The following is a 25124-nucleotide window of genomic DNA, read 5'->3' as shown; positions in this document are numbered from 1 at the left end:
TTTCTTATGCAATAATGAACAGTACAGTAGTTCAGTGTGTGTCAGTAAAGCTAAGTAAAAATATATCTAAATAATAATTATTTTATAAATCTTAAACAGCCACATTCTTTAAGGGATTACATACCTCACTATGGAAGGAATCCATTTTGCTTGCAGTGTTTCATTATTACAGACAATGAGTACATCACTGATAAAGCAATCAGTATTTCATTGAATAAATAGCGTCTGTGTTAAGCTGAAACTGTTATTCGAAAGCTTAAAATGCACAGACATATGTAGGCTCCCAAACTTTGCATCATCATCCTACAGGTAGACAAGGATTAAACTCTTGAGCTTCAGTTGCCCAGGGTTCAGCATGCAGGTGCTTAGAGTTCCTACACTGGAAATCACTGTCATTGATTTCTGCTGTTAGTCATGCCCTTTCTAGGGGAATTTCCCACTTCTTTGATTTGATGTGACAATGCAGTTGGTATCTATAAGTCGGGGGTGCAGGGGGAGCTTGCCCCCTGTCAAAAAACTTAAAAAGTGTTTTTTTTTTTTTTACTTTTTTGGCAACTTCAGTTCAGGCATTCTGATCCTGGATACATACAATTTTGTCTACTCATAATGGAAGCAGGTCCCATACCTGTACCCATGGGAGTGTTCATTTTTTTGTAGGAAATATCCACCTTCAAAATAATATACAACATTTTTATGGATGAATTCTGCAAGTAATAAAAAGATACTAACAAAAGCCACTGAAAATTTAACATACAGAGCATTAATGTACATTGTCACAAGTATATTATTGGATTCTAGGGTATCAGCTCATACTTGTTATAAAACACAGCAGAATCTTGAACATACCATTTTGGCAGTTTTACCTGAGACTTTAGTATAAAGTCAAGAAATCTGGATGTTGTTTCAATGATAAAATTAATGCCATTCACAACTGGATGCATAGCCAGAGCATATATATATTTGTGAAGTTTAGGTATCCTTTACAAGATAGGACATGTGTAAAACAAGACCCAATAATATGAAAATGATAAATGTCCTCTTAAATTGTTCCATTAAACATACTCTGCAATTAAAGTATTGCACTTATTCAACATAGTTTCTAAATAGTCATACACTGCTTCAACCTAAATAGCAACATCACTTAACAAAATGTTCATATAATCAATACAAAACTGCTTATCAAGTACTACTACTGTAGATATTTTGTGTTTTTATATAATCCCTAGCACAGAACTGTTTAATTGCTTCTCTTTCTACTGCTCCTAGGTTATAAAAATGATTATAGTTATTGAAATTTAACACTCAAATGTCAGATTAATAGCCTTTAGAAAAAGTTGCAATGTAGGATCCAAGGGGTGTTAAACATAGGTTAAGCTACAAGTCTGTTATGCCAACCATTTTTAATTGCAAACATAATTTATAAATTCAGATTTTTAGCAAACTACAGTAATATGTCTTACAAAACTCACTGCATTACTCATATGTGCTGGTGCATAGTTTAAAGCAACAGATAATACAACATAGGGCTGGATTCCGCAAATTTTGCGGAAGGTGTTTAAAGACAGTGCAGGATGCTGAAGGAAGACTTCAGTACATTAACTGCAGACATGATTTCAGAAAACACATTGAAAGCTCTCTGAGTAGTTAGCTATTCAGCAGAGGATAATTATGGATTCTGCACATGCCTGTCTGATTCCAAAACACATCATGTGCGCCTAGTGAAACTTATAGTGCAACAAACTGCAATGCTGAAATTCACGGTACATGCTGCAAGACCCACAAAGAATGGAAGCTATTTCTACAGATTTTGGCATATCCTCTAACCATATTAAAATAAAAAAAAATGATACCAGCAGTTAATGAATTGCACCAGACTGCAGTGATTCAAGCCATAAATGAGGCTATGGCTGTGTGCCATAGAAGGCAGGTAGTCAGAGCAAAGCTGCAACTAAACTAGTTGTCAGATCAGCAAATAATCGAAAGATACCGACTAGACAGACAACTTGTGCAGGCTCTCTGCAACGTGTGTAAGCCAGAAAGCAGCAGATGACAATGGTGTGCTCCATTCTGCACAACATGCTGATTAGAGCAGATGGTGGTCTGCCAGTTGCAGGTGTGGGTGAACTATCCCAAGAACACCAGATGTATGAAGATGACATTCCAAACATATCAGAGGAGGAGGAGCAGAAGGAAATAAGGAGCAGAAAACACAGGCATAGGCAATGTAAGGTGTGACCACAAGCACAGACCCAGGCAACACAGCAGCGTCTGATCCATAGCTTTGAGTCATGACAAGTCACATGTACATAAGTACACAGACTGAACATTGATGTTCTGGTGTTTATCCACCACAGCAGGATGGATTGCATCTATTGGCAATTACCCTCTAGATGTACATGCTGAGCATAAGACATAACACCATAATCATAATATATATCATTATGAACATATACAAATTGGTTACAACAGGGATCATCAACTCAGGGCACAACTGATACAAGTATATATACAAATTCAGATTGTTGTATCAGTGTGTAGTACACATTAAGGGACACACATCAGTGCAACACAATCCTATTTCTCCACTATGATGAGCTTCAAACAGGTAAACCACTGTACAGTATGGATACACTATTTTAATAAACAAACTTAACTGTGGTTAGTAAAACTTGTACTCATGTGGCAACAGACATGTCAATGAACACAGACAGATGACATTGTTAGTGTTCTGGAAAGGAATCATCATTGCCATGGGATAGGAATGACACTACAGGACAGAGTGGAATAACTGTCTGCATTACTGTAATGCAGTCTAAGGTGCACACACTGATGTTTCACATCAGAGTCTGCTGTGCCCCTACTATATATGGAAACATTTGACTCAGCTTGCTCCACAGAGGAGACTGAGAGGTGATGCCATCATGTGGAGGTGAAGGAGCATGAGTGTGAAGTGACTGGTTGTGACTACCGGGCCCACAGCAGGTGGACCAGCAGTGAGTGCATGCTGGGACATAGACACTGATACCTGATGGGTAAGGTTGTTTCTGCTGAGAGAGGACCTGCTCTTCTATGTGGCAATTGGCAAAGCACAGTCAGGGCACACAGAATCGTACTTGTTCTATGGCACTGCTGTAGTACTGTAAAAAACAGGGATTCTACTGACTGTGCCACAGATAACATGCTTTCATTCTCAGTGTCCAATTATGTCATTACCTCACCATGTCTACACTCCTGTCTTTCATGCAACACAGCCAGCTGGTGTACAACACCATATGTGGCATGGACAAGTGCATGAATGTCAGATCCACAACATTGCTGGGAACATTTATTTTCCTGTAGGAGTTGGCAGACACCCTCTGACACCTGTCCATACATACCCTCTGACACCTGCCCATGCATACCAGCTGCACACCTACATGTACTCTGATGGTCAGTATCAATGTGTTTTGGGGAACTGTCGACATCAGCAGCAGTCTCAGCGTTGGTCTATTGTTTACTTAGTCTCATCCTCTCCACTATCTGATGTCCTCTCCTGATGTCCTCTCATTGTCAAAATGGTTGGATAAGTTTCCCTCCACATCTGAGGCTACAGCCACATCCATATGAATGTCACTATCTCATCTGAACTGTATCCCCATGTCAATGTCCTGTGTGCCAGAGACCATGCTGTGATACTGAGACACATCAGATCCCACATCATGATCACTGGATAGGCTAATGGAAGATACAGATAGTTGATTTGCTAAAAGAAGAGACAGATGACACAGATCAGGACAACATGTTAACATGACATGCTGGATATCATCACAGACATATGACACATATATGTCACTGCAATGTTACAGATAATACTGACTTACCATTAGGTCTTGTTTGTGTAAGAGTCATGGACTCTACCTAACAGAGAGTTGACAATTAGGTTACACAGCCAACATACATGACATGTGATGCATACAAAAATAACACACATTTGACAAGTCCTCCTAGAAAGATGGTGCAGTAGAAGAGGTATGCACTTCAACTGGTTTAGAGAAAAATGTCAGCATTATTAATCACATCACTGTTGGCATGAACCAATAGAATAGAGTTAAAACATGCAGTAGGTTTTACATAGACATGCCACTTGTCTGTGCACTTGATGATGGTGTATTCTGTGTTAGGTATAGGTAGAAAGACACAGTATTAATGGAGGACAAAACAGGAGGAACAGCAATGTCATGTATGAAAGAGAGGTAATAGTAAACCACTGGCAGACTCCTGTTGTCATGTGACTGTGTGCTGTATAGCAGATCCTTCAGTGAGAACGCAAAGAGAAAGACAACACTGTCATGTGTGCAGGCAACAGAATACTGACAGCATGACATATACTACACAGTGTAGATACTCATGTCCCCTATGTTGCACCTGTAGTAACAGGGTCTGCAGATACTCACATGCCCTACATTGCACCTGCTGGCCAGATGCCCCTGTGTTGAAAAACAGTGACATTAATGTCATGTATCACAGATCTGCTACTCATTGCTAAACTATGAACCTATTGTGGTAACATGCCTGAATTCTACTTGCACCTGCATGACTTGGGACCCCACTGGATGTACCTGTGGTGTACAATGTTATGGAGATACCAATATGACAGTAAACAGCAGCGCTATGGCATGAGACTGAGGAAATAACAGTTAGTGGTTACAGTAACACAGTATGGAGATACACACTTGCCCCTCCCTGGTGTTATCAAGAAGTAGATGGACCTATGAATATGAATGCAGACAGCATTACACATGTTGGTTGCAGTGTTCTGTCTGCACTGCAGTTGTATGAATACATGTCATTATACTTACCTTCATCATCATCACCCTGTGTGGATCTGTGCGCATGGTTCAATTCTGCTAATGACAATACATGAATATGCATGCAACAGCAATATGCAATGATTTACTCTGTAGTCATCCATGTCATGCAAAGTAAGACATTCATATTTGACTTGGAACTCCTGCTTCTATCCCAACCCAGGGCCTGCATCACTCTTCACTCGCCATGTGCAGGGAGGCAAGAAATATTGTGATCTCATCTGGGGGTCAATTGTGGTCCACCACCAGTGGCATCCCTCAATCTCTCATACTGTCTTTACCTGATGGCTGCACAGAGGATCATGTCAGAGTAGTGCCATTGACAGGCCTCAAGAAATCTATTGTGATCTCCAACCACATTAATCATGTTGGTGATGTTGGCCCACATTAATTCCAACATATTGTATTACCTGCACATCTTAGAAGTCTCTGTCCATGTTGCTGCAGACCATCTAGTATGATACAATTTTTCTGCGGGGAGAAATTTTCACCCAAAGGTCTGCTTGCCATCTAAAAGACAATGATATGCACATGATCATATTCCTGTGGGGGCCCAGTTATGCAGATGATTATGTAGGCAGTGTATATCCCCATAAGTGGTATGCATTCCTGTGCAATGCAAAAGTCAATGGAATGCTGACTGTGACAAATTCTAATGTGACATATAAAAAGTAACACTAATGCCTGCATGCATAACAACTGTAAAATCAACATAATTTGTGATATCTATAGAGGCTTCTGTAAGATTCAAACCGCTTACACTACACATCTATTAAATGGAAGTCCAAAAAGAATCGTGTCACATTAGTCTGCATGTAATTTATATTCAACACAAATTGTCATTTGTTGTCATTTGAACAACTTACAGAATGCATTGTAAAACCTTAGTATCCGTAAGCATGCCATTAAGAATACAGATCCTTTTTATACTGAGCCAGTAGTTGTAAGATTTATATGAAGAGCCATCAATGAAGAAATAGCCATAACAGCAAAAGGACATAGTACATACAGATAATGTCAGAATCTGTAGGTTTCCGTATATACACCACAGAGTGCATGAAGTCACCAGCAAAACATACGGAGATCCATAAATACACCTTTATGTACTGTTCACTTGGCTATTTAAATCTGAGTATACAACTGCATATAGGAAATTAAGACAGGTCCTTAATTGCAGATGGCAACACCTGTATGCATAAAGGTAATTCAGACAAAACTCAATTAAGTTACAAGCAATTCACTTAAAGCACATAAATTCTATAAAAATAACTCTAAACAGATACACTTGATAATGAGTAATGTCAGCAGAGGTAATATTCCCCAAAACAGAAATGCTAGCAGGTGGTAATTTACCTTATCAGCAATCTATGCCTGAGGTATCTCTGAAAGTGAGAGCACCTAATGTGCACACATCTTTTAAGTACTATTTGTACCATACATAATTAATGAGGTTAAAAGTCCAGGTTTTTGAATCCCATTTGTACACCTCCATGAAAGTTCTCAAAATGCAGTGTATTAACCAATAGGTTGATGTAATGAGCAGGTACTCCATACAAGTACCCAATAGATACTGATAAACAGTGCCACGTGTAGCATGTGCCTTGCAGTGATCTGAGGAATTAAGGTATCGGGAGCAAATAACTAGAGAAGGAAAGGTAATACAATGGGAAGATGCCAAGAACATATCTGGACTGCAGGCTAAATATTGCCTTTCACATCAAGGATTGATATCAGAGTGTAGGCAAAGAGAAAGATATAGAGGGGTCCTAAATGAAAACTGAGAAATGAGTCTTTAGTAGAATCAAGAACAGAAGTTGCCATTAAGAAAGGAATAATTAGTAGAACATATAAAATATTGCATGATAAATATAAGAATCAATCAGAGGAGGTTAGGAAGGACTGGGAAGAGAGATTAGATAAGCAATTCACAAAGAAACCATGGGGGATATATGTGCTAATTATGTAGCAAAAAATGGGAACTGTGGGATCAATACATGTAGAGGAGGAACAAGGTTTTAAAGGAGGTGGGATTTGAATGAGCTGTGTAATAGATGACTAACAATGACTGGGTATGTTAAAAGTGATGCATAATGTTTGCATCTACAGTTATGTTGGCAAGGTTTGGAATGTATAATGTTTGCAACTGAGATTGTGTTGCTATGGTTTATTGTCATTATATAAGTGCCTATGTCATACATGATAATTTAATAAAGATGTTTCTTTAAAAAAATTACATAAGTGACACTTTTAAATATTGACTCTGATAAATTGCAGATCAGACCATTGCTACCCGTGAACTGAGTGGGACCTTAGTGAGCATTTTTCAATTTTTCAATTTCAAATAAGTTTTCCATTGGAGTATCAAGATTGCCACTTCCAAGAGGCTGTGCTGTGTCTGGGCACTCAACTGGCCAAGGAGGAGATCATACACATGCTGACTGTCTACACTGTAGTGGAGCATCATGTAAGAGACAGACCAAGGAACTTTGTGATGATCAACATCTGGAAATGGACTGCCAGTGAGCACTGATGATGTATGGGGATCTACTGGACTGGGGAGCAGGTTCACCACTGCTATGATACCTTGCATTAAGAAAAAAATAGTTACTGCCTGTTAACTTGCCCTGTAAGGAAACCATCCAGCATGCCTATATTTTGCTGTGCTGTGTGTTCAACTTTATATAGGGGAAAGGTACCATTAAATTGTTATCTTGATTTATTTCACACATACTCAGATCTTTTTCTCTACACAAATACTTATTGATATTTATGTTTATTTTGTGCATGGTTATGAAAAACTCAAGTTATTCACTGAATTCATATGAATATTGTTGTAATATGTAATGATCTATTATCAGCAGCTCTTTAAGTGCAGGTTTATTGAAGCTTACTATAGACTGTTTCACACACATAAATATATATATATATATATATATATATATATATATATATATATATATATATATATATATATGTATATTGGTATTATTTTCAAAAGTGTTATCAAGTGTTGTTTTATCATTCAGTATTAAATTCAGTTCAACAACCACCTCATTCTTCTGCCAGATTCAATAAAACCTACACAGTCCATTTGCACCATGTGCATGTCGCCGCATAATGCACACATGGTAAAGCACTGTTTTGGATTCAATAAGCAGTTCTACATAGTGTGTAGATCTGTGCAAGCAAAGTAAATACTGTGGCATGCTAATTGCAGCATAAGCAGCTGAACTGTATGCTAATCAACCAATCCACGATGGGGGAGCTATTCAACAGGCTATAAAGCAACTGTGTAGACTTAGTACTAGTTTTCCATGGAATACAGCCATGGAAATAAGTCTATACAGAAACAATGCTAGGGGCTGCTGCTTCTTTAATTCATGTGTATGTACAACAGGCTGAAGTCTATGCTGCTGCTGCTACTAATAGGCCAAGGCCAAGAATGAGAAGAGTTTTCAGATGCTGTTTAACTTACCACAATCTACAGGATATAGAAATTGTAGAGTGCAACAGTGCAACAGGGTGGATAGAGACATACTACAGGAATTCTGCAACCTCTGTCACCCTCGGCACAGAGCCAGGACAAACTGAGGGGAACTAATCCCATTGGAAATAAAGGTATGTGTAGCACTTAGAATTTTAGCTTCAGATGCCTTTCAGAGACCAACAGTGGACATGCTGGGGGTGTCACCAGTATCAGCATCCAGGATCCTCCAACAATTTCTGAATGTTATGCTACAGCATACCAGTGACCACATATATTTTTCTCGTACTGCTGAGGACAGAGCCAGAAATATGCAGGAGTTCTACCCTCTAGCACACTAATCTGAAGTACTGGGTGCCATAGATTGCACAAATAAAAAAACTAAGGCACCACCCAGGGAACAGGAAAGATGCTATATAAATAGGAAAGGCTTTCACTCTATTAATTGTCAAGTTGTGTGTAATGTCAAGGGAATCATCGTGAACTTGTGCGCTGATAACCAAGGCAGTTTTCACAACTCACATATCTGGAACACCTTCCAACTTTATCATATGTTCAAAAGGGGGGTAGCTGATGACACCCATCAGAAATGAACACACACCTGCTGAAGAATGCCATAATGAGGCACACACTCAAACCAGAAATATCATAGAGCATGAGTTTGGGTTGCTGAAGTCATGTTTCAGGTGCCTGGATACATCTGCTGCAGCCCTGCAATACAATATATGTCAAATGTTACCTTCACAATGTCAATTTACATATAGAAAAGGGAAAAATATAAAGAATTTTTAAATCATTTTAAAAAATGCTGTGCCTAGTGATATCGAAGTACAACAGTCTACAGAAGGAATACCTTTAGTTGGATGCTCCCCATGCGGACACTGCACTGCTTGCTAATATGTCATGAAAATTAAACAATTTTCTTCTGCCAATACAGCTATGGTATTTAATATTAAGTGTTTTGCTAACTGTATTTCAGAATGGGTGATTTATTTGGCTGAATGTCAGTGTTCTGCATTTTATGTAGGTCAAACTTCCAGACAATTTAAGATTCATGTTTCTGAACATTTCAGTGATATTCATTGCCAAAGAATGTCTAATGTTTTATATAGGCATGTATTGCAACATTCTACTGCTAAGATATTGATCATATTATGATCAAAGGAAGTAATAAATGAAGTTGGCACAATGTATTGAATAAAAAAGAAAAGTTTTGGATAATTAAGCTTGGGGCTTTGTTTCCTCCAGGTTTAAATGACATGTTGTACTTGGTGAAAGGTGGGGGGTGTCTTGTTCAGCATATTTAAGTACTATTTTGGATGAGATTTGTATTTTTACTTGTGTTTACACTGAAGGAGGCTCTTGCCGAAACTAGTTTGTAACTGTAAAATTCTGTAGCATTCTGCAGTATTTTTTCTATTCATTTTTTTTAAAATAAATAGTTATTGGTGTTCACCTTAATTGTGCTGGCCGTTTTTTTGTTTTGAGTTTTGCCATTAGCCTAGTAACCTCCTAGACACCTACGAAGCTATGAACCTATGCAAGCCACCCATCATCTTCTCTGCTACACCCAGTGATGATGTCACATACTATAAGTTTTCCTGCAGATTTGTAAAAATCAGACTTGTGCTGTAGCGCTTGTATAAATTACTGAGCTTGTTAGTCTGTGTACTTAGGTAGGGCTTTTCTTCTCACTGCAGTCAACTGTGTGTTTGTGTGTGTGTGTGTGTGTGTGTGTGTGTGTGTGTGTGTGTGTGTGTGTGTGTGCATGTTTGTCTAGGCAGAAGAGCAAAAGTGTGTATCCTGCAGTTACTACTCCAATCCCATGAAGTAACAGTATTTTGATACTTGAACATGCCTACACATTCATTTCATGTAGGTCTGCCAATATCTTCTCTCCAACATGCACTGCTGAAGTCAGCCACTAAAAGTTGACCTGCAAGCCAGACTTGTACCATGGAACTTGCGTAAATTACTAAGCTCTGTAGTCTGTGTACTTAGATAAGTAGCTGTTCTGTTCTCACTGTAGTCAAATGGGTTGTGTGTGTGTTTTCTCTTGCATAACATTACAGAGAGCCATTTACACCTGCACGTGGGACACTATTGTTGTCATATTCGCCTCACCAGACACTGCTGATGTCATCAGCTATAAAGTGTTGTCTAAGACATTGCAAGTCAAACTTGAAATATGGTGCTTGTCTTAAATGCAGAGTTCAGTAGTCTGGGAACATAGATAAATAGGGGGTCTATTCTCACTGCAGTCAACTGGGGTGTGTGTACACTTGTGTGCCATTACAGAGAGCCTTTTACACCCATATATGGAACACTGTTACTGCCATATTCTCCTCAACAGGCACTGCAGATGTCATGAGCAATATCTGATTTGTGGAAGTACACTATTTCCACCAGGTCAGGGTCAGAAACTTGCCTGCACGCAAGGCAGAAATCACCTCATCCTGTAAGATACAGAATACAGTGACATGGCTTTCAGTCTATCCACATACATCATGGCATGGTTTGTAGGCTGAATCCCTGTGGTCTCTGCAGCTCTTGCATGTGTCTGGTGAGGTACATGCAAAAGGGAGCATTATACTCTAGATTAGTGCTTTGATGAGGTTTGAAAACAGTGCTGTAATATAATCCTCAGAGCTGAATATGATGGTGTGAGTTATGATGTGCCCAACATATGTAGGTTTTCAATGCCAGTGGGTGCACTTGGTGGTCAAAGTTCAGATTGCTATGTATGTGTGTTCCTAGTGCTTGCATCACTGAGTTTCTGCATGGTGGGACTGTTGTCAATGCTGTAATTAGCAGGAAATTCCACTTTGTATAAGGACAAAATAAAGACAGATTTTTGCATTTATTTGTAGACCGTGTGGCTTTATCAACAATTATTTGTCTGCGTTAGCCCCTACTGTAGTATGTTGGGACTCAATGACTGCACCCAATATGCCAGAATCAGTAAACATGGTAAGCCAAGGACAATATATTTTAGCCTGAACTGTTAAGAAATAGATTACAAACAGTAAAGGGCCAAGCACACATCCTTGGGGTACTCCAGTGGTGACAACTGTACTGGTACAGGTTGATTCACTGACCTTCATAGTATTTGTTCTGCCAGTGAGCCAATGTGTTAACCATCTAGTGATGTAAGGCTTAATCCACAGCTGGAAGAGTTTCTCAATGATACCTGCATGGGGGATTGTGTTCAAACCCTTGGCCAGATCAGGATAGCCAGTGTGCACTGTCTTACCTTCATCCAGGCTTATCACACAGAGTCAATGGGCTGTGACAACATCACAGATTGTCTACCATATGACTCATCACATGAACCTTTCTGACATGGTTGAATACACACTTCAACACACTCTCCACGCAGACTGTATTCCTGCAGAAAGGTGTACATCAACACACATCTATATGAGTTGGGGGGGGGGGGCAGCAGCCATGGCATCCATGTATAGACGCATCCTAACTCTCCTCATCTGTGAGGTAGAAAAACATGAGACTCCAAAAATAATGAGCATGTCACCATAGAAATACGAACGTTAAAACTTCTATTAAACAGACTAACAACTCAAGTAACAGACAAGCACTTTCGGCATAAAGCTGTCTTCAGATCCTAAAAACAAAACCTGAGTTTCTTTATTTAAAATACCTCTGCCCAATTATACTGAAGTATTGCCCAAGGGATAGATTCCATGGTAAATCAAAGAAAAGTCCAATTAAAAACAAGAGTATATTCGTCCTTCTTAGATAGCCAATCAAATCAAGAGATTTACGATGAACCTTATTTCATAGCGTATCATGTTCATCCATAGCAAGCCCTTATTTAAATATCCACAGTTTGTGCGCTGAACTTCAGAGCACCAATAGAATCAGAGAAATATCACACACCTCTTTTGCAGCCTAGAGCGAGGTGGCTCTTACTTCAAAATTAATCTCCGTCAACTTTAGAGATGTAGATCATTTGTCTTCCTTGAATATCCAATAGCAGACTAAAATTATTACCAGCCTTTACTCCCTCACTTATTGGAGTCTTTAACTCCTGCACCTTAGTCAAAGCACTTTAAACCATTCATAGGATTTAGAATCTTCGACTTGATAAAATAAAGCAATGTATTTGTCTTTTCTCATAGAGCAGCTACATAGCTTCATACTAAAAGTCCTGTTCACCTAAGGATTGCCAAAAAATCAGTTGGAACCTTTAAGTTAGACTCTGATCAATGCCAAAATCCTTTATGTGTTTGCCATAATTATCCACTTTTACATATTACATACTTCCAAGGCATAGCGTTTCTCTATTGTTTATATAGTAGAATGATTCATATTCGTTGCTTGTTCTACATTTTAGTCAACCAATCTTCTTCTTCTTTCAGCTGCTCCCGTTAGGGGTCACCACAGCAGATCAACTGTTTCCATTTCTTCCTGTCCTCTGCATCTTGCTCTGTCACACCAACCGCCTGCATGTCCTCTCTCACCACATCCATAAACCTTATCTTAGGCCTTCCTCTTTTCCTGTTACCTGGCAGCTTCATCCTTAGCATCTTTTTCCCAATATACTCTGCATCCCTCCTCAGCACATGTCCAAACCAATGTAATCTTGCCTCTCTGGCTTTGTCTCCAAACCTTCCAACCTGGGCTGACCCTCTAATATACTTATTCCTAATCCAGTCCATCCTCTTCACACCCAGTGCAAATCTTAACATCTTCAATTCTGCCATGTCAAGCTCTGACTGCTGCCTTTTTGTCAATGCCACTGTCTCCAACCTGTATAACATAGCTGGTCTCACTACCCTCTTGTAGACCTTCCCTTTCACTCTTACTGGTACTCGTCTGTTACAAATCACTCCTGACACTCTTCTCCACCAACTTCATCCTGCCTGTACTCTCTTCTTCACCTCTCTTCCACACTCACCATTACTCTGAACTGCTGATCCCAAGTACTTAAACTCATTCACCTTCGCCACCTCCACTCCCTGCATCCTCACCATTCCTCTGTCCTCCCTCTCATTCACACACATATATTCTGTCTTAGTCCATTCCTCTTCTCTCTAGAGCATATCTCCACCTCTCCAGGGTCTCCTCCACCTGTTCCCTACTCTCACTATAGATCACAATGTCATCTGCAAACATCATAGTCCACGGGGACTCCAGTCTGATCTCATCTGTCAACCTGTCCATCACCATTGCAAATAAGAAAGGACTCAGAGCTGATCCTTGATGTAATCCCACCTCCACCTTAAACGCATCCATCACTCCCACCGCAGACCTCACCGCTGTCACACTACCCACGTACATATCCTGTACCACTCTTACATACTTCTCTGACCCTCCTGACTTCCTCATACAATACCACAATTCCTCTCTAGGCACCCTGTCATATGCTTTCTCTAAATCCACAAAGACACAATGCAACTCCTTCTGACTTTCTCTGTACTTCTCCATCAACACTCTCAGAACAAACATCGCATCTGTAGTGCTCTTCCCTGACATGAAACCATACTGCTGATCATTAATCATCACCTCCCTTCTTAACCTAGCTTCCACTACTCTTTCCCATAACTTCATGCTGTGACTGATCAGTTTAATCCCTCTGTAGTTACTACAGCTCTGCACATCACCCTTATTCTTAAAAATCGGTACCAAAACACTTTTTCTCCATTCCTCAGGCATCCTCTCACTTTCCAAGATTTCATTAAACAATCTAGTTAAAAAACCCACTGCTATTTCACCTAAACACCTCCATGCTTCCACAGGTATGTCATCTGGACCAACAGCCTTTCCATTCTTCATCCTCTTCATAGCTATCCTTACTTCCTCCTTGCTAATCCACTGCACTTCATGATTCACTATTCGCACACCATCCAACCTTCTCTCCCTCTCATTCTCTTCATTCATCAACCCCCTCAAAGTACTCTTTCCATCTGCTCAACACACTCTCCTCACTTATGAGTACGTTTCCCTCATTATCCTTTAACATCCTTACCTGCTGCACATCTTATTAAAATCATGATGAGCTTTCATTTTCTAGCCTAGCTATCCATTGCTTCCCTGCATTAAATCAGATAAAGACTTCAATGCTCCAATGAAAATTAACTGAGCTGTACAGTCCTCCTCACTGACCTATCATCATAAAGCTCTGTCTCTTCAAAGTCACAGTCCTTATTCATCAAAATATCCAGGCAAAGCAATAAAAGTCTTTGATTCACGATCAAATTACTGCCAGAAAAGACTGTTACAAATCCCTCTTTGAGTTTGACATGACTCTCTATTCATGTTACATCTTCATGTGTCAGTCTGCATAATACATCTTCGTAACTCAAGAAATAAGGCATACTTCTCCAATAGGATCAACAGAACAGGACACTCCTCTTTTTTCAGCCTATCATAAGGTTACACTATCTTGTGATACTTAATCTCTGTTCTTTAAGGAAGGGTTTCAGGGGAACAATGCCATTAAGTCCAGGTGGAGAGTCAGCTCTTAAATTCATAATCCATCTCGCTTCTTCTACCTCGATTTTATTAACTAGATCTCCTTGACGTAAAGTCTGTTTTGTCATAGATATGACCATGAATTTGAATGAATGTCCTGGTTTATCATGAACATGAGTGTACAAATCATTAGTCTCCACTTTGTTCCTGATATCTGACAGATGTTTAAATATACGTTCTTTCAACATCCTGTTCATCTTACCTACATAGTAAGAAGAGCAGAGGATGCAGGTAGCAATGTAGACTAAATTTTTACCGGTACAATTAGCATTACCTTGGAATTTATAACTTAGTCCAGTCATCGGATGGGTAAAGTTGTTATTGGTGTTAATCACATTACAGGCCTTGCATGAGCCACATTTATGAGTGCCTGTGTAAGATTTTTAACCCTTCAATTCCTTACAGGTTCCATTATTATTGCACAAGATCCGTTTTAGATTCTTTTTATTTTTAAATGCAAATTGAGGTGTGTCACCAACTATTTCTCTGATCCTGAGGTCTGATGTTAAAATTGGCCAATATTTCTTGATGGTATCACAGACTAAGGAGTTATCTGTGCTATATGTGATGTTGAGCCTCAACTTCGATTTCTGAGCTTCTTTATTAGCATTCTCGTGCATTTTGTTATTGGTTCCTTGAGAATACTGAGCAGAATAATAAGGTTTGCCTTTTTTATCACGAAAATCTTTGTTTGTTTTCCGAGTTAGTTGTGTCTCTTCTATTCTATAGCCACGTTCTTTAAAATCATGCAGTAGCTTAATTTCTTCCTGAATAAAAATCTCATCTTGAGTACACAATTTAGAAATACGAGTTACTTGACTGGCTACAATGTTACGGAATATATGTCTTGGATGCATGCTGGAATAATGCAGCATATGATTACGCCACATTGATTTTCTATATAACATGGTGTCAATTCCTTCTCTGGAATCCAACAGCACCTTCACATCCAAGACCATCTGTTCTTTAGATATCTTAACATCAAATTTTAGGAAGGTAGTAGTACTAGTTAGGAACTGCACGAAGCTCCTCAATGCATTTTCATCTCCTTCCCACAAAATAAAGATTTCATCCACAAACCTATTATATAGAATAATATTCTTGTTCCATATATTTCTCACATCAACTTCCCACTGTTTTTCCCATTGAGCTAATACCAAGTTCACATAGCTATTGGCACATGGGGTGCCCATGGCAACACCCCATTTTTGCCAATAGTAGGCATTACCATATAGGAAGACGTGATTTTCTAATACTAGTTCTAACAGGCTGCAGATTACAAAAGACTCTGATCTTTCTTCTCTGAGTATGTCTCATATTGCTTCTATCCAGTACTGGTTTGGTATTAAAGTAAACAGGCTGTGAACATCCATAGTTACCAATAATAAATTGCAAAGTACAGTTTTGTTGGCCATTACCTCATAAATCTGGCATAGAAATCGAGCTGTATTTTTGATGACTGTTGTAGCTTTAGCTAAGGATTTTTTAAGTTCATTCTCTAAGTATATGGACAAAGGTTCAGTGGACCAACCTCTCCCTGCTACAATCGGGTGCATTGGTGGTTTCAGTTCATCTTTGTGAATCTTGGGCAATCCATTTATAGTAGGAATGACAGGGTGGTCACTGTAAACAAATCATATAATTCCTTGGTTAGGTACCTTTTCATCAGCATCTCATACAGAACATCATCTATTCTCTTTATCATTGCATTCAGTTCTCCTTTCGTAATGATCTGATTATGTTTCTTGTTCACTAAGCATAACCTCCATACTTGTTACATATTCTGTAGTGTTCATAATAACCACCGCTCCTCCTTTGTCAGCAGGCCTTATAATGATGTCTTCCATTTTTTGTAATTCTTTCAAAGCTTTATGCTCTTTGTTTGTTAGATTCTGGTAGTTCTTACCCTTCCTTTCTTGTCTAGCTTCAGATATTTCTACTTCACACATACACGTAATCATTTCAACAGTGGGATGGGTGAAAGGAACAAATTTGCTTGGATTCTTAAAGCATTTCCCTTGGTTTGTGGAGTCACAATTATTACTACTAAAGATACACTTCAAGGTCACATTTCTCCCAAAGCATTTGAGGTCAGTAACAAATTCATCCAAACATGATCTTAGGGATGGTATGAAACTTAGACCTTTTTCCAAGAGCGTGGTTTGTTCTTTAATTAATGCACAGTTGGAGATGTTGACTACTAGACAATGTACTAAATAACTTTCCTTCTCTTCCTTTCTCTGCTTGCTGATCTGACAGGTCATGACTCTTTCATTTGTTTTAAAAAAGGAAGCAGCTGTGCAATAGGTAGATGTAAGGCACCCTTTTTCAGTATTGCTCCTGAGTCCACTAAATGATCTTCCTCCTTGTTACAATTTTCTGTGTCTCTTACAGTTGGATCATTAGTCTCGCCATCCTGTAATCTATTAGTTAAAATTTCAATTCCTTCTCCATATTGACATACACTTCTGTTCATATTGTTTCTGGAGATTAAAACATACCTCTCTTGATGCACTTCTGCACGAATAATAACTTCAGGATATTTCACTTCTCGTCTCTTATGTACTTCTTTCCAAGTCCTTCTTTCTTCAGTCCTAGTCTGTATATTCTTTTTATCATTTATTTTCTCATTTTTATTTGGTATCAGTGCCCTAGGCCACTCAAATAAATGGTCTTGTTTAATATCATTGAAATGTCTTAATAATTTGCAACTCTTAATTTCTTTCAATCTCTGATCATACGTTATTAATTTGTCTTGTAGATTTTCCAACTTATTCAAATTTTCATCCAAAAGATTGTTTCCATTTCTTTTTGTTTCAGTTCTATCAGTTTATTAGTTAAATAAGGAAACTCAGTTTTTGTTTTTAGGATCTGAAGAAGGCTTTATGCCGGAAGCGCTTGTCCGTTACCTGAGTTGTTGATTTGTCTGTTTAATAAATGTTTTAACATCCGTATTTCTATGGTGACATGCTCATTATTTTTGGAGTCTCATGTTGTTTATATTTTGAGCATTCTTTAGTGGTGTATTGCTGTTTATCTATTTCTGCTAGGTAGAAAAGCATGTAATCATGGATCTTTTCTAAATGGACACTAGCAATATGCCAGCCATGTGTGATAAATGTCTGTTACATATGTTAGATCTCCTCAAAGAGGTCATCGAGGGTATGCTTGATGACAATACTATTGTCCTTTTGAACTTCACAAGACCAAGGTATTTCACACAAATCCACACTGAGTTATTCACTCAACCATGTAAGATGTAGCCATAACCACCTATATTACCAAATGAGTAGACTACTGTATCACATATGTGATATTTAAATATGTTGAAATGTGTGAAGTGACTTATATCTCAGGTCCAGTGATCAGGTCCACACATCAGGGCTGTCTGGTAGACCCTTTCCTGTCCATTATTTAAGTGAAAGACATCACAGATGGCATACAAATCCTGTGTCCAAACAGATGTCTGAAGGACTGCAGATTGTGGGCAATCACTAACTCCAACTGTGATATTAATATAATACAGACAGTATCAACACACACCAAAGATTGCTGCCATAGCCATGACAGCACTTGCAATAACACAAAAACATGGGAGATCTGTTATATCAGGAAAAGAAACACACAACCCAAGTATAATGTAGACATCACACCCTATAATCAGACCAATAGATATGTGACCTGCACCCTAGGGTAGATGGTAAATGGAACGTCTACCAGCATGTGCTCACAGTGCGAAGTACTTCCTTGTATGTAATACAGCTATTGAGTATGTTGCACCAGATGCATGTGTGCTACCTGTTCCGGTGATACACACAGAACATACTTAGCTGTCTGACAACATTAGTGGCATGGGTAACATTTGTGACAGTGTAGATTGTGCAATATATATCTGCCATGCACAACAGTCAACTACCCTGTATTGATCATAATTACATACACATATAGTAGTGTCCCTCCTAACACCTCTAGCAGATGTTAAAGTGCCCAGACAAAGTTTGTGATTACCCTCATAGAGTGCAAACATGTCATAATATATTTACAACTGTGTTTGTGCAGAATCATTTCTGATCAGTCCTAATCACATATGTTATGTCAGAGACATGGGATTACAGGTGTTATTATTCTGATATTGTGCTTGCTTCTTTCAATGTTGTCCATGAGTCTTTACCTGTGTGCCACTTGCTGGAGACTTCTGAAGAGATTACACTCGTATTCAGACAAATCAGTCTGCACAGCTTCATAATACGCACCCTACCACAAATGTATATCACATCCCTGATAGATGTCTTCTGCATTGCTCATATAAGGATGCTTAGCTCACACAGACATCTTCCTCATTGTTATGTAACCTTCTGTGACAGCTATATAATACACATTTTCACTGTGCGTTCCCTACTGTACCATACTGATATGTGATTGGTGTTGCTGCTACAGCTATCTTCCATTTACATGCCCTCATCTGCTGTACATTGGGTTGTTTCACATGTCCTCCTTCCCTATGTTCATTCTTACAATTTATCTGTTTGGGCCATTAGTCCAGATTAGCTTGATGGTAAGCATCACACAAATGAGTTGAGAAAAGCTAAGCTTGTTTTAACCTTTTGTGCAGTGTTTATTAGGTTTCAGTCTTAAAAGGCAAAGGTGGGACTTGAACCATGATTTACACATAGTATATGTTGTGTGGAGCAATGTATATAACAGATGTACTACACACACAGGTGATTCACAGGTGTAGTTGATGTATTGGTTATCAAAAAAGTACATTACATGATATTTGTCATGTTTATCTACTCCCCAGTAAGTCATGCACCACGCAAATACTGATATTAAAAAAAAGACGATTTTTACAGAAGTCTGGATATGAACTCTCACATCAATGAACCTTCAAAACACAGTAAGGGTGTCTTATCCCTCTTTGTCATAGAAACAACTTTTCAACAGAGAATGAAAATCAGTGTGTGCATACAAGCAAGTTCAAAATCATCCACAGTATTAACAAGACATATCGCACTTGTATACTTCTGAGTTGTGTCTACATGTATTAAATTCCAATGTAGTGTTGTGAGTAATCACGTAACCATTTATGGCTATTGTTTGCAGAAATGCAGCTCTGTATTATCTCTGTATGGTGTTATTCTTTTATCTGAACAGTAATCTGAGACATGCAGTCTGTAAAGCATTTTGTATCATTGTCCTTAAAATGTGTGAGAATATTAAATGGCAATAATATGCAGTTTCCAACAAATGCAGGGGAGGTTGGATGTCACTGAACAGAAACTGTGAAATGTATGCTGCTTACTTACATTTAAAACCTTGTATAATGGATTAGTCTAGATAAAATCACTTTAGCTAGCATATCTAGGAGACTCTCTCGCTCTCTCTCTGATACCCTCGTAGAGGGAGGAATAAAGACACCTTGTTGAAGTTTGCCAATAGTTTATTCAGTTAAGCAGGTAGATGGACAAGTGTTTTTGTTCTAATATGTTACATTCAACAGTTCAGTTATTTAAAGGCAGTTACAGACAATGGTGGGAGGTTCCATGGGAGCTGATTGGAGGAAGATCTGGGAGATGGAAAAACAAGGAGCCAATCCCAAAGCTTAGAGGTACTTTATTTGAATATTCCTGAAAGGCCTGTGTGGGTTTACCAGCTCAGCAGCCTGTGGAACCTCAATCTTACTTAAAGGGTTTTATTTTTATTTTTATTTTCATTCTTAATTATTAACAAACAAAGCATGATAACACAATATGAACTGCAACTATAGAACTATATTTAAGAAAACAAATTTGCCTGAGCTTCATTGATAATTGAAAATGCCTGCTTTTACGAGGCTATCACCAGACTTTATTAGTCTGTTTTTTAACACATGTAAAATGAGAAGCTGTGTCTGCATCAGCGGGGCTCATATACCTTGGAGCCAAGTATGAGAGCTTTATTACAGAACTTTTTTCCAGTCTATCACATGTAAAATGAGAGGCTGTGCCCACTTTTATGGGGCTCATTATCTCCTGACATATAATATGAAAAGTTAATATTTTCTTGTATAACAAAAAGGTTTAAAGTGCCTGCTTATAAGAGGCTCATATATATGATTAATGTGGCCAGTCCCCATTCTTTTTCTTCTTGATAAAGGCAACTCTTTTTTATATCCAGGGGAGGTAGTCACTTAAAGCTACACTAGGTTATTCCCATTTTGAAAAGTACATGCATACAGAGAAATAGTATACAGTGGAAAACAAATCACAGTGCTCATTTTTTTACAGAGCTCATTGATGTGCACAAGTAGAAGAAAAAAAAGTAAAAAGTGAGTAAAGTTTGAGATCTCAATACCTTTTGCATGGGCTTACTGTGTCCATGGTATAAAAATCCACCAAGTGCTGAACTTTTAATAAACATAAGAATCTCATATTTTCTTTGAGCATGGGCAAATTTTGTCTATGGTGTACAGAATATAGCACTGTGGAGTGGTGCCCTTGAACAGCAATTTTCATTATACTGCAGATTATAGAAATTTTGTTAAATACAGGCTCAGTGGCTACAGAATTTATACTTGGTTGCTGTGCGGTAGCTGCAGTGAGAGGTGGAATGTTCTCCATCCCAGAGCATGGTTTTAAGGCACTCCAGTCAGCAGTCTTCACTGTCAAGGTTCTTCCTGAGTCTAGGATTTACTGAGGGCTCTTCTGTTTAGATTCTTCCTCTCTCCAGTTTCTAGATGGTGAAGTCATGGCTCTTCTGTTCAGATTGCAATAGAAAACAAAAACACATTTCAAATAACTGAAAGATGCTGTTTAGGTTTGTGCATATTATGGGGTAAAAATACTTTCAGACCCATGCCAGTTACTTATAGATTTGTACACATCTAGAGATTACACGTACACAAAAAAAATTATAATGTGGCTTGTTTTCCATGTCAGTAGTTCATGTTTGTAAATCACTGCATTTACATTTGCATGGTTTATCTGGTGGAAACAAGCTGTTATGAGTATGTTTACCTCAGAAAAAGAAAAATGAAAGTGTTAAATGCACATACTGAATAATTTAGTAGCATTCCGTGTTATGAAAACAAGCTACTAAACAATGCAGTTTATGGCAAATAATTACATATATGGAAGCCAGTAGAGGATGTTATGTACAGTGGACAAATAAGATGAAATATTCCTATAGTTTATGCTGCTTTTGTTTTTGTTATCTATATAAAGTTTTTACTTTTGTGCAATATTACATCAGTGTTTATTAGAATTTTAATGTAAATGGTAAATGATTGCCAGCTCAATATTTGTGATTTCTATTACATTGCATTTAATTGTGATTTCCATAAGTAGACATATTGATATAGTAATGAAATATTTACTGTGTTGAAAGTATCAAACTCTAACTCATGAAGTCTCAGCTTTAAATATTTTAAAGAGGCAGTGTTAATGGACCACATTTATGTTAGGATATCAGGCAATAGTTTTACTGTTTACAAATATGGGACAGATTTCCAAGTCCATGCAAGCCTTTATTTTACCAAACATACCAGAAAGATGGCACAATAAAGGCAAAAAAGCAATGTAACTGTATGACCCAACTGGATAACAAAATAACATTGAAAGCTTAGTGTGCAAACTCTTTATTACAAATGTTTTCATACAGACTTTTTCAGAACACATTTAAGACTTAATCAAGTAACTAAATATTTATATCAGCACAACCCCACCTATTAAACCACTTCAATTATTCAATTAAGTGCATACAAATATAAATAAACATAAAATTCCTTATACCTTAAAACAAACTTTAAAAAATTCAACATGCACTGAAATCATGCTTTTTTTTAAATACAGCCTTCTATGTTTTAAAAAACACTTTATGTTAATCATTTCATTAAGTCCTGCTTTTTTATCAGCTTCTAATTTTATTTGCCAACTAGTTTATCTTTGCTCTAGGAAGGTTTTAAAATCCCCTCCCTTTAAGTCAACCATTCCTTTTTCAATAATAGAAAAAAGAAATTTCTTGTACTTCTTATAATCCAACGTACATCTATAAAGAGAATTATTAAGATCTTTCTTTTTAATTATGTAAACATGTTTTCTCATTCTTTCAAATTGGGCTCTGGCGGTGATACAAATAAAAAAAGCTGTACATCCACTACAGACCCCAATATACACCACCCCCTTGGTTTTACAAGTAAAGTGTCCTGGTACCTTAATAGTATACAGCAATGATTATATGGACACAAAGGGACCTTCTAGGATATACCTACAAAAATTACAGTCCCCACACTTAAACATCCCCATAGCTTTATACTTGAATCTGTTGTCAGGAATGTATATTGTGTTATCATTTTGCAACCAACTTTTTAGATTATAATTGTTCTTATAAACAAAATTAGGTTTCATTCCTACTACTTTAAACAGTTCACTATGTCCTTCCAAAATCTTCCAATTACTTTGTATTATTTTACGTATATTCATACTATCAATTGTCATATGTAAACTCTATACTAGCTTTTTACTCCTAACTTCAGTACACTCCATATTTTGACTATGAAAGTCATGCTTTAAAATTGGGGATAATGGGTATAATGTTTATTTAATATTTCATCTCCCAAATCACTTAAATATTCGACATCATACCCCTATTGGCAAATAACTCCATTATGAATTTACATTCTTTCTGTGCTGTTTCATCATTACTAGTCATTCTACTTGCTCATATTTTGGAACAATCATGGTCTCAATACAGCTTAGAAAATACTTATTCTCCAGGTGTAACACCCAATATTTATTCAACATTCTGCACAACTTATCACAAAGTTCTTAATAATCACTAGTCCTAGAAGATGCAGAATTAATGTCCGACTGAAAGAACGGATCATACTTGTTATTCAGGAATTTTTACATTTTATACCCACTATTTGGACGATATTTGTTTGCTATGGGATGGGCCTAGAGAGAAGTTTAACAATTTTATGATATGTCTCAACCAAACCACTGAATTCTTGGCCATTACACACAGTGACTCCTCTATTAATTATTTAGACATTACACTGTACAAGGACATGATTAACCATTGTTTTCAGTCTAAACTATACTGGAAGGCTTCGTTCTCAAATTCATATTTACATTTTGAGAGCGGGCATCCCTATTACCAAAAGAAAGGGATAGTGAAGGGTCAGATGATCAGGGCCTCAAGAATGACTAGTGTGACCTCAGAATTCTTAGAGGAGGTTAGGACCCTGACCTCACTATTCCTGGAAAGAGGTTATCCTAAACAAATGGTGGACAATTTGGCCAATGAGGTAATTATGAATAGGGAAAGGAAGTTTTTTCCCTTGTTAGGTATTGGAATGCTTGAAGTGGAGACATTAGACGAAGGGGATCGTAAGCAGAGCGGGGCCTTTATTCACACCTTTTCCATGACATCCACCCAGGTGGAAGACATTATTAAAAAATACTGACATATTTTAAGGCTTAATGATGACACTAGAGCATACCTCCCAAACCATCCCACTTTTGTTAGAAGGAGAGACACGAACCTTAAAGAAATCTTTGAAAAGAAGCAGGTTTCTAGGCAGGTTCGTAAAGATTTAAGATGTGGGACCCACAAATATGGAGCCAGTCAACAATGTAGATATATTTTGGACAAAAGTGTGTTATACATTCCATCTAGGGGTTTGAGGTTGAAGGCATCCAAATACTATAATTGTGGCACAAAAGCGGTGGTTTATATCGGGATTTGTGAAATCTGCCAGAGTTTTTATATCGGTAAAACCAAGAGACCAGTTAGGAGAAGGGTTTATGAGCATTTATATGAGGTTATAAAAGGGAAGGAATCAAATGCCTTCTTTAGACATTCTTTAATTTGTAATGAAATGAAAATCAAATTCTTTGTGTTAGAACAAGTGTTAGTCGATCCCCAAGGGGGGAGCTGGGAGTCCAGGGTGGAATACAGGGAATTGTTTTGGCAGTTGAAGTTGGATGCAGGTAGACTCCCTGGACTTAATGACCACATTAGTATTAACAGTGTTTTAAAACTTAGGGCTGCTAAATTGTAAGATGTATACATATTTGTTATATATTCTGCTGCTATGAACACTGTAGTTACTGCCTTGCATGTTGATGATTTATAATATCTACATATTTACTTATTTATTTATTTAATTATTTAATTCCAACGAATAGGATGGATTAACTGTAACATAAGGGTTTTGGCTATCAACTTTAAGAATTGGATTTTAGGGTTTAATATATATACATATTTTATTAAGAGGTGTAATTTTAACATGAATTTTTCACTTTATTAGTTGACAT

This window comes from Protopterus annectens, chromosome 3.part0 (genome assembly GCF_019279795.1).
Source record: "Protopterus annectens isolate FY-2018-M chromosome 3.part0, PAN1.0, whole genome shotgun sequence".
NCBI lineage: Eukaryota > Metazoa > Chordata > Ceratodontiformes > Protopteridae > Protopterus > Protopterus annectens.
Note: the sequence above shows the minus strand (reverse complement) of the source record.